The sequence below is a fragment of the Terrapene carolina genome, unplaced genomic scaffold (genome assembly GCF_002925995.2).
Source record: "Terrapene carolina triunguis isolate 2854851 unplaced genomic scaffold, T_m_triunguis-2.0 Scaffold58, whole genome shotgun sequence".
Classification (NCBI taxonomy): Eukaryota; Metazoa; Chordata; order Testudines; family Emydidae; genus Terrapene; species Terrapene triunguis.
Window position 1 is genome coordinate 67,341,952 of NW_020664409.1, and position 11,854 is coordinate 67,353,805.

The following is an 11,854-nucleotide window of genomic DNA, read 5'->3' on the forward strand; positions in this document are numbered from 1 at the left end:
CTGCTGCTGCTGTTTAGCAATGCAGTCCCACGTTTGCCGGCACCCGGAAGACATATGGTGACCGTGAGCTGAGCTGAGCGGGCTCAATGCTTGGCGTGGTATGTTGTCTGCACAGGTAACCCAGGTAAAAAGGCACGAATCTATTGTCTGCCGTTGCTGTGATGGCGGGGGAGGGGCCTGACGCAATGTACCCAGAACCCCTCGCGGCACTGCTTTGCATCATTCGGGCATTGCGATCTCAACCCATAATTCCAATGGGCGCCGGAGACTCCGGGAACTGTGGGATAGGTACCATAGTGCAATGCGCCGGAAGTCGATGCTAGCCTCGGTACTGTGGACGCGGTCCGCCGACTTCATGCACTTAGAGCATTTTATGTGGGGACACACACAATCGGCTGCATACAACCGGTTTCTATAAAACCGGCTTCTATAAATCCGACCTAATTTTGTAGTGTAGACATACCCTTACATTTGAAAGTGTATAAAGATGTTTTAATTGGACCTAGTAATATGAGTTCAATATATTTTTGAGCGTTCCGCTTTCCTTTAGAATCTCTTATAAAGGTTCTCCCAGATTGTGACAGGGCACTATTAGTAGTAGTAACCTGGTCATTGGTGCACAGTGGGGCCCAGGCCAGCCCCTACTGGGGCGGAAAGGGAGTGCCACGCTTCCAGCTCCACCCCCAGCCTCACTCTACCCCCCCCCCCCCAATCCCTGTTCAGCCCCCAGTCTCTCCTAGTCAGGGTCCTAATGGAGCCACATCCATAAACTAAAGCTTCTCACTTTGGCAAAATGCTTGGAGAGGATAGTAGCAGTACCTCGAGAAGAAGACAGGATGCTTGAATCATGCATGAACTGCCGCTGTGGAAGAGGGTTGAAATTTCACCTACTTGTTCCTGTGAGTATTAAACTGGTCCCTCAAATATAAAGTCCTAATGCAAAGCCCTGGGAAGTCAACTGGAAAGGGAGAATGGATATCTGACTGTGTACATGCTGATTTTCATTTGTTTTTAATGGTATATTCTAAATATATGCTTAAGTTTAAGTAAATTAAACTGCAATATTTGTTAAAATGTCTAAAATTCCTAACTGGAAACTTGTTCTCCAAGCTCCAATCCACATGCACTGGTGTTCAGTCGTTTTCATTGCAAATCAAAGGAATACTTGTTTCTCGCTAACAGTCACGGTACAGGGCTAATATCTCAATAGTATTAAGATGATTAAGGTTGAAGCAAAGTATTAAATGTTAACTGATCTTAAAGAGAACGCTTCCATGCTGTTTGTCAGTATCAGAAATGGAACGTCCCTTCTAGATTCCTCTGGTCTGAGAAAGGCCTTTGTCACTGGCTGTTGGACAGCTTCTAAAGTCTCAGCTGAAGGTAAATATGGGTCACAAATGAAGTCCAGCCATAGAAGGGAAATCTTCACTGACTATGCAGAACCAACACTGGTGATGCAGCAGGAAGAGTTAGTGAGCTTTCTCTTACTTTCCTATTCGTGATTATAGGGCAAGGGCATGATGATACATGCATGGCAGTCTAGTCAGTCCTCTTTTGAAATGCCTATCCTCCACTTAGCTTGATCCCATTGAATGGTCTTTGGATTTGATCCATTACCTGTTATGAAACAGTCCAAGTCCATTGGAGTCTTCCTACTGACTCCAATAGGCTTTGGGTGGGATAAATTTGAATAGGGGGGAAAAGCATCCTTTCTATGGGAGGAAACTGGCTCTGATTTCTGCATCAGTGCCTGCAAGGTTTATCTAACATTTTAAAGTCAACAAGATCTATTTGCGGGTCTTCTGCTTCCAGAATTAATGGTGTCCCAAGCAATATGCCCTGGTATCAAAGTTACTGGGAATATTTGGCCTGTGTTATGCAGACAGTCAGACTAGATGATCTAATGGTCTTTTATGGCCTTAACATCTACAAATCTCTTTGTAACGTGGGCTATGTCTAGACTAGCACTTTTGTCTGTAAAACTTTTGTTGGTCAGGGGTGTGAAAAAACACACCCATGACCAACATAAGTTTCCACAACAAAAGTGCCGCTGTGGACAGTGCTATCTCAGCAGGAGACGCTCTCCTGCCAACATACCTATTGCCTCTCATTGGGGGTGGTTTAATTATGCAAACAGGTGAGCAGCTACATTGGAGACCTTACAGAGGCACAGCTGATGCTGTACAGCTGTGCCACTGTAAGATCTACAGTGTAGACATAGCCTTAGAAGGAATGTACATGAATGATTTGACTTTGTACTGCTCCAGACAGCTTATCCAGTTACTGATTATGACATTTATTCATAGGATATGGCCCTCTTTTCTGTGTAGAAACTATCCATGAATCAATTTTCTCTTTAAAACAAATTTGTTCTTTGTGAAAATGATTCATGTAACAGTTATGGATAAGTCTGGGATCTTTGGGTTTTCATGAACTCTTGAGAGTGTGCCTTCAATATTCAATGTGTGATTGATCAGCTAAATCAATACCAAGTAATTGAAGAATCACACCAAATTTCTGTGCCCTAACTGGCTGACTTAACCTTCATAAGCATGAGGAGTGTCTAAAGGATTCACTGAGGTTCTTGAATCTTAAGAAAAGGCTGGAGGGTGAGAGAAAACGGCATTCAAAATTTTGGGGGCATTTGGAATGGTTTCCTGCTTTCTCTTTTAGGAGTGAGCATTATATTTGGCTTTGTTCAATTTTAAATTAGCCCTATTCCTTCCTGACTGAGGAAAAGAGAATGTTAAGTCAGGTTTTTGGCTGTGCACCATCTTTACATTACATTCTATCTGTCACATTCAAAACATGGAACTCGCTCTTCTGTTCTCTTCCTGACTCCTACCACTCTCTCCCGCAACACACACAGGGACCAGGAGGCTAGGAAAGCATTTACAATGTAAATCCACTTGTTTTGTGCACGGTACATTTGGGCACATCAATGTGTGCACACGTGCAGGTAAAATCTCCACCCAAAACACTCACGTGAAAAGAATCTAGTCATCCAAATTGTCACAGAAAACATAGGCTATGAATGTGGCTAGATCAAGCCTCAAGCCACATTTAAATTGTAGATAAGTCCACAGATGGATTCTGGAAACTCACCATTTGTGAAGAATAGGTGGGCAAAGAGAGATGAAAATGAAGGTTATTGTACATTCAGAATGCACTGTTCATCTGAAATGTCTACAATATTGAGCAGTATGTTTTTCCTTTTAACAGATTTTTTGACTAGAACTAGGAGAATAATTTGTACTATATCAGTTCTTAGATTAACATTATTCAGATAATAATTTTCAACAAATAATTCTTGGTCTGTAGCTTGTTCTTCAAGAAGTGCAAATAGTTGATCATTTAAGTTCTTCTTTGGCTGGGCACATAGTATGGTTCCATTCCCTGATTTGATTATGAAAAATCTTTAGAATTTGGTCTCTGGTTTGAATACCCACATTGCTTGGAAAGTGAATTTTGAGCTTGTCAATCTGAAATAGTTGCTTAAAAAAACTAGCTCTTTCAGAAACCATTCTAGCCAGTAAATTCACTTGTGAGGTATTTGTAGAAACACATAAGGGATGTGAAAACCGTCAAAGCAAAATTATATAAAAATTCAAATTAATACTCATGTTAAATATTTTGCAGTATTCACCCAGCTCCCATTTTGACCTTAGGCTCAATGAATAGTTGTTGAAGTGTGCAAATACTCCAGGAAGTCATTAACAAACGTTAACATTTAACAGTTAAGTAGATTGAAACATTATGGGCTTATACTTGCTACAGCTGAAGATGGGGGGAGAGGGGGAGGTAGTTCTAAATCATGTTCCTAGTCTCCTAGGGCAGTGCAGGCAGAAATGGCCCCCACTATAATTCAGAGCAGTTTAAGGGTTGCTCTAATTGTGTTATGGCAGGGAGAGCATTCTAATAGGGACCACACTGAGAACTGTCTGGAGCACTTTGTGTTCCATACTCTCCTCAACACACTCTCTACAATAGGCTGGGAGCAGATGGTGCAGCACCACTTATGTTGACTTTGACACCTGAAGAGTCCCAAGTTATTGGATTTGCTGGCTGCCTCTGTAGGACAAATTTCCAGCTACTTTACAGAATTAGACAGTGCAAAACAACTGGAACGAGGGCTTAGGATCTGTGCTCAAGGGACACAAGCCTACATAATACAGGAAATCCAAGATGAAGCTGCAGCTCTGTCTATGGCTCTAGCTGCTGTAAAAGCAACTGAGGGCATACCAGTGTGTGTAACAAGGAAAAGATGCTCATTCTAATGCGGAATGTTGGTTTGTCTGTTTGCTCACAGACTTTCCACTTAAATTGTTTGTCCTTCTGAATTTCACATTTTTGATTACAGTCCAGTTGTTTTTTCAAATGAATGCAAAATGTTCTAAAATTCTCATTAGTTACTCCAGAGAGAAGACTGCAGCTGCCACTGAGCCACTACGCACATGCAAAAGCTGTGATGGAATGCTAAGTACCGCAGCAGTTAACATGGTTCTTCAATGCATTAATGGACTGAAACAAAAGAAAGCTACAAGCAAGTATAGTAACAAAGGCAGAGGAAAAAGCCTCATGAATAAAACTTGAACAATTGTACCAAAGAGAAGTAAAGATATCCTATGAAGTAAATGTTTAAGGCAGAAATACTGAAAATCAGGGTGCTGGATTATTGTAATATGAAGGTACAAATGCTGCTTTGTGTTATGAGGAAACAATCTATTTTTAAGATATATATTTTAATGAATATGCTTTAACAACTTGCAAAAACTACACCCAAGAGGCACCCAAGAAGTAGAATACCGCAGGGGTGACCATTAGTGCATTAGCAGATCTGCAAAGTGAAATTTCAGATAGTATTTGTACATCCTATGCAGACTCAAGTCAATATTATTAGGGCCTGAAATAAACCCAAAGGCAGTCATTTCACTGACTTCATCAGGGTTTGACTCAAGCCCCTGCTTAAAACTTAGAAATTTCTTTCTAGGATTATTTTTAATTGTGCTCCACACCCTATAAACAAAAACAACGTATCCCCCATCATTGGTTTCCCACTCACTACTTATGTGTTTCAGAACACCTCAAGGACAGTTTCCAATTGATTATCAGACTTCAATTACCAGCAGTTAATTTCCACCTGTTCCTCCTGTAAAGCTGTGGGGTCTCTAGTTTGTAGTGATAGTAAGTACTGAACTCCCTGCTCCTCAACCCTGGCTTAGAGTGGAAAAGCTTTTGGTCTCCTAGGGAATTATCCCTTTATCTGTCCACCTTTCTATCTCACCCATCAGTCCTCATCCTGAAAGGAAACCTGCATAACACTTTCAAAAGACAAGCCTGGGAGCTTACATTCATAACTTTGCTAGACCCTAAAAATCATGGACTTAGTAAAGACACTAGATTCAGGGGCCCTGACTTTCTAATGTGCTGGGGGGGGGGGGTGCTCCCCAGGCCCCACCCCCACCAGGCCATGCTCTGCCCCACCCCGCCTCTTCTGCACCCTCCCCGACCACACCCTGCCCATGCTCCTTCCCCCTCCCCCCGAGCCTCCTGCATGACACAGAACAGCTGATCGTGGTGGGCAGGAGGTGCTGGAGGGAGGGGGAGGCAGAGGTGCTGATTCGGGGGGGCTGCTGGTGGGTACTGAGAACCCACCTTTTATTTCCATGGGTGCTCCAGCCCTGGGTTTATAGCTTATTACAACAATCTCAACGAGGAGTCCGGTGGCACCTTAAAGACTAACAGAAATAAATCTGTTAGTCTTTAAGGTGCCACCGGACTCCTCGTTGTTTTTGTGGATACAGCCTAACACGGCTACCCCTCTGATACTTACAACAATCTGTAACCCACTAACCCCCCTTTTTGTCCTATGTGTTAATGGGCCACTTCACCTTGCATGGTTGCTTAGAATATGTGCTAATTTCTTTATGCTAAGCTATCTCTTCGACCTCATATTTAGCTGTGACGCTCCAAGACCTTTCCCAGACCTGCAGAAGAGCTCCTTGTAGCTCAGAAGCTTATCTCTCTCAACAACTGAAGTTGGTCTAATAAAAGATATTACCTCACCCACCTTGTCTCTGGCATTTCTGACTGCCTCAGCTGGTGTTGGATCACAGCTAGGAAAATTACATTTAATATTATAAACCAACAGAGCACAAGGTCAGGTAACTGAGGTCAGCTGTCTTGGACAGCTGGTTCCTTACCCCTCTCTCCAGAGGCCTCCCTGAACAAAGCTGCTCTGTAGTCCTGGTGGAGGGTAAACTTGCCTGCCCCTGGAAGAAATCCCAAAGAAGGGCAGATGGAAGTACTGCCACCTGCCTCCCTTACGACAATCCCCTTTAGAATGCAGTAGGCTGGACTAGCAGAGGGAGGTGCTGTTTATACCTCCCTGTGCCTGCTGGATTTAATCTGGCCCTTAACTTTTAAATTGCTGAAACAATGAGACATTAAAGAGAGAGGGCTCCAATTCAGCAAAACATTTAAGACCACACTCACCTTTAAGTACATGCTTGAAGTTTTACTGAATCAGAGCCTAGATGACTTGACCAGTGGTGCACAGGAAGGCTGTGGCAAAGCCAGGAACTGAATACATCACTTGAGTTCCAATTCACTGCCTCAACCAAAAACCTTCCTCTCCACATGGCTCTGCAATTAATTTAGGACATGGATAGCCTGGTATGTATATATCAGAAGCCCTGAACTCATGGGTAGAGTAGGAAGGGACACTGGGGGGCATTACCCCTGCAAACTGCAGTGCGTTAACCAGAGCGTGGCAGCCCCAGAGGCAGCACCAAACACCCCTTCTCTCCCTCCCTGAGGCCGTGCCCCCGGTCAGGTTGGAGGCAGGAAGCCAGAGCTGGGCAGCGCGGGGCGGCCTCTGCTCTGGCTGGTGCCATGGAGCAGGCAGCTGTGGTGCTCTCATGTCTAATTAAAAAAGGGATAGAGAATAAAATGGAGAATATCTTATTGCCCTTATAAAAATCCATGGTATGCCCACATCTTGAATACTGCGTACAGATGTGGTCTTCTCATCTCAAAAAAGATATACTGGCATTAGAAAAGGTTCAGAGAAAGGCAACTAAAATGATTAGGGGTTTGGAACGGGTCCCATATGAGGAGAGATTAAAAAGGCTAGGACTTTTCAGCTTGGAAAAGAGGAGACTAAGGGGGGATATGATAGAGGTATATAAAATCATGAGTGGTGTGGAGAAAGTGAATACGGAAAAGTTATTTACTTGTTCCCCTAATATAAGATCTAGGGGCCACCAAATGAAATTAATGGGCAGCAGGTTTAAAACAAATAAAAGGAAGTTCTTCACACAGCGCACAGTCAACCTGTGGAACTCCTTGCCTGAGGAGGTTGTGAAGGCTAGGACTATAACAGGGTTTGAAAGAGAACTAGATAAATTCATGGAGGTTAAGTCCATTAATGGCTATTAGCCAGGATGGGTAAGGAATGGTGTCCCTAGCCTCTGTTTGTCAGAGGATGGAGATGGATGGCAGGAGAGAGATCACTTGATCATTACCTGGTAGGTTCACTCCCTCTGGGGCACCTGGCATTGGCCACTGTCAGTAGACAGGCTACTGGGCTGGATGCACATTTGGTGTGACCCAGTATGGCCGTTCTTATGTCTCCTATTCCTGTTGCCTGGGGCTGCGGCTGTTCCTCAGCTCCCAGCCCCCTTTGACTGCACACAGCCAGTAAGAGCAGCTGGGGCCTCCGGACAGCTGGGGCCAGTGCTCACTCCAGCCAGTGCTTGCGCTGCCCGGCGCTGGGGGTGCTGGTGGCCACACCTCCCACTCGCCGAGCACTCCAGGGCTAGGGACACTGGGGGCCATGCTGCCTGCCCACCCGGCGCTCCGGGGCTGGGGACTGTGACGCCCACCAGCTCAGCGCTCTAGGACTGGCAGTGCTCAGGCAGCCTGGGGCTGGGGTGGGGGGGCTCGTGGTCACAGTGAGGGGTCTCTGGGCTCTGGCAGGGGAGAGGATTGGGAGGGCCGGGGTCTCAGGCAGAATGGCCAGGGCCAGGGCCTAGCCGCCCTGAGCCGGCGGTTTACATACCACCCATGACCATGCCTATGCCCGAGGGCCTCACTCAGCAGCTGGAGCCCCAGAGCCCTGCAGGGCAAAAGCCCTGAGCCCCTTCATGGCTGAAGCCCCAAGGCCACTGAGGCTTATTCCCCGCCCCCCCCCCCCACACACACACACTGGGCCCCAGAGTTTTTATAGCATGGGGAGGGACTCAAAGAAAAAGTAGAGAACCCCTGATCTACATTACATACTAACATGTGACATTGTATTTTGAGCTGTACTATTCTGCAAACTAGTCTTTAGTGAAAATATAAGCAATCATCACATTTTTGTGATTTGTGTAGGGCGATATATTTGCAGTGGTACTTTATTTTGTTTGACTTCATGTCCTAGCTATGTTAGAAGTTGGGTGGAGGGGAGGGAAGAAGGTGTGTGTTTGGAGTTCTCATTGTTTTCTTTTTTTTTTTTAGTCTGTGTTTTAATGTGCTTTTCATAGAAAGTTCTGAAAAGGACACCCGCGATATGTGATGACATTGAATAGTTATTTCTGGATGTAGAAGATCTTGAAATGTACAGTGTCTGATTTTTGTCTTCCTTGATTTGTTGCACACTTGAAGAAATTAAAGTTGGGGCTAATTATTTTGTATGTAAATTCTCTAAACTGTGAGTTTACTTAAAATTATTGTTGAAGTGGCTGAACTTGTTGATCTATAATACAGACAGACTAAGATTTAAAACAAGCAAACAAGAAAAATAGTACCTAAAATTAGGCCCTTATGTGCATATTTAGGCACCCAAACTGATCTTTCTGAAGTGACTTCAGTGCGAGCAGCTGGGTGCCCACACATTAGAAAATAAGGCCACACAGACTGAGACACTGAAATATGGACTTACAAACTTACTAAGTACCTTTTTTAAGAGAGTGCCAAGTTTTTCTTTGTGGGTTGATGGATGAATTGATCATCCATGTGCTAACAAAGAGATTACAATCATGGTGACTGTTACCGAAAATCATCTTCTTCCAGTTAGTATGTCACAGCATTTAAAAGGCTGTGGTAAAGTTACTATTATGCAGTGGAAGAAATCTAATCTTTCCTTCACTGAAAACAAATAGGGACAACTTTGATATAAGAAAAGTCCTAAAGAAGTCAGTCTGCATGGAAATACCTTGATTATATTAGAAAAACAAGTGAAAGTAGAGTCCCTCTCACTAACCCTATGAAGCCAAATTGTTCCTTGCAATAGTTATTACAAGGAGGTAAATGGAAACTCAGCAAGTTCCCACATTCTACTGGGGAGTATAATAGGGTTTGCCTCCACCAACCTATGGAATCCCCCGGATCAGTATAGATCTTAGAGAATAGGTAGGAGACCAGATCCACATACACAATGGTTACTTGCCTCTATGCTGGCCCCTTTGTCCTCCTGTTTGCATAGCAGCATGTCTCCTGCAGATGTCATGTCCCTTCCTGCTTCTGCCCTGAAGCCTTCATTGTGGGGATGTTTCAGTGTGTACACTGCTGGGATTGGAACAAGTTAATGAGGCCCAATTGGCATTAACTTCTATCAGTATGTCTCTTGGACCTATGGGGAGGAAATTAATTCTTCTGAGAGTGGCCCTACTCCAGCCCCACTCCTAGTTTTCCCCTGCCCAGTCCCTACAGAGCATCCATGGTGGAACTTCTCGGGGAGCCAGCCTGCAACATCTCAGTCCAGCTGCTAAAACTGTGCTCCTCTCCATTCTCTGAAGTGGAAGGGACCATTTAAATTGTGGTGTGTAGCCCAGCTGCAGCAAATTGGAAAACATGACAGTAAACAGGAGCGACAATTAGTACATACCACAAGATGCAGCTTCGGATGACAGATTATATGGAAACTTCTGGTGTTGTGAATAAGGAACTCTGAGAAAAAGCCCAAGACCACAATTTGATTATGCCTCTTTGCATGTTACTGTTTCCAATGAATATTTACAAGCACTAGTGTAGGCTGTTCTGCCAAACTAATCCAACCATTGACATTGCAACGAGGATAAACTGCAGATAAGGAAGGCAGAATTTACAAGGCATGGAACAAATATGATAAAATTTAACTGACATGTTTTGGCAGATGTCTTGTTTATCTTCAGTAGCTTTCAGAAGTAAATTCAGAATGAGCCCATAACCATTTTGGGCTTAGAAAGGGCTCGAGACTACTGTGTGAAATGATTAGATGATTTTGAAAAGGGAGAACTCACAAAAAGAGCTAGAAGGGAAACTTTGTGACACTGATAGGAATTAATTTTACAGCGAATTCTGCTAGAATGTGTGGAAAATACCACAGCTTTGTTACTACACAAAGGGCTTCAGAAGCAATAGCAGTAGGAATGGAAGTTATGCATTCTTCACTTGGGAGTGGAAATATATTTATTCGAAAGGCTGAAATTAAGTAGTTCAATTAATTTTTAAGTTTTGAGTAGCAAAATAACCTACCAGAAATTCAGCCACTCTCACAATTTTTTCATGGCTGTACAAGAACTAAATATTCAGGAGAATCTCAGACTCTTTTGTGAAGGAGGAAAATTGAAATTTTCATACAAACTAAATCAATTAGGTCCAAAGAGTGACCCCAAGCCGTCTGAGGGCAGTTCTAAACCCAGAGAAGAAGGTGATCATGTTGCATTTATATAGTGCCTTTTTCCCCAAGGATCTTGAAGAGCTTGAGAACATTAATACATTAAGCCTCCCAACCACTCTACGAGGTGGATAATTACTGAAATAAATCCACAGCAACCCAAGACATGTAAATTACACCTCTACCCTGATATAACGCGACCCGATATAACACGAATTCAGAAATAACGCGGTAACGCAGTGCTCCGGGGGGGCAGGGCTGTGCACTCCGGCGGATCAAAGCAAGTTTGATATAACACGGTTTCACCTATAATGCGGTAAGGTTTTTTGGCTCCCGAGGACAGCATTGTATCAGGGTAGAGGTGTACTATGATACATGTCGTGGTCACTCTGAAATTCTGAGGAACCAAGGCTAGAATTCAAATCTTCCTACTCCAAATGTACAGCGGACGTGACTTTCAGAGATGCTGGGCCACTTGCAACTCCAAATGAAGTCAATGGAAACTGTGGGGCCCAGATTCTCAAAGGTTTGTAGCCACGTAGCTCCTAATGATTTCAATGAGAGTAAGACACCTACATACCTTTTGAGGATCTGGGCCTATGGGCTCAGCACCTCTCAAAATTGAATTAGATGTTCCTACTACTTAAAATAGAGGATAATCTCGATTAGCTTTCAGAAGTATAGATCTAGTACAAAAAGACCAAGTAATTTACATCTGGGCCAAGGCCAGGAAGCTGTGTGTGTGTGTGTGTGTGTGTGTGTGTGTGTGTGTGTATGCCAAACTGTGGCTCGTGAGCAGCATGTGGCTCTTTTACAGTTAAAGTGCGGCTCATGGAGCCCCCCACTGCGCCCCCCCATCTCCACCTACCAGACTGGAGTGAGGAGCTCAGGCCTTCTTCCCAGCAGGGAGGGGGGTCTAGGGGCTTCAGCCCCACGGGAGGCACCTGCTGGGGCTGGTGGCTTCAGCAGAAGTGGGGCTGAAGCCCCGAGCCCCAGCAGGTGCCTCCCACGGGGCTGAAACCCGAGACCTCCCTCCCCGCGGGGCTGAAGCCCCGAGCCTCATCACCCTGCTGCAGGGCTGAAGCCCCGAGCCCCAGCAGGTGCACCCGGCTCTTGAACTTCTGAAGATTATCGTATGTGGCTCGTAAGGTCATTATGTTTGGCCACCCCTGATATATATAAGTACAGAAAGACTGGATGATTTCCCTAAGG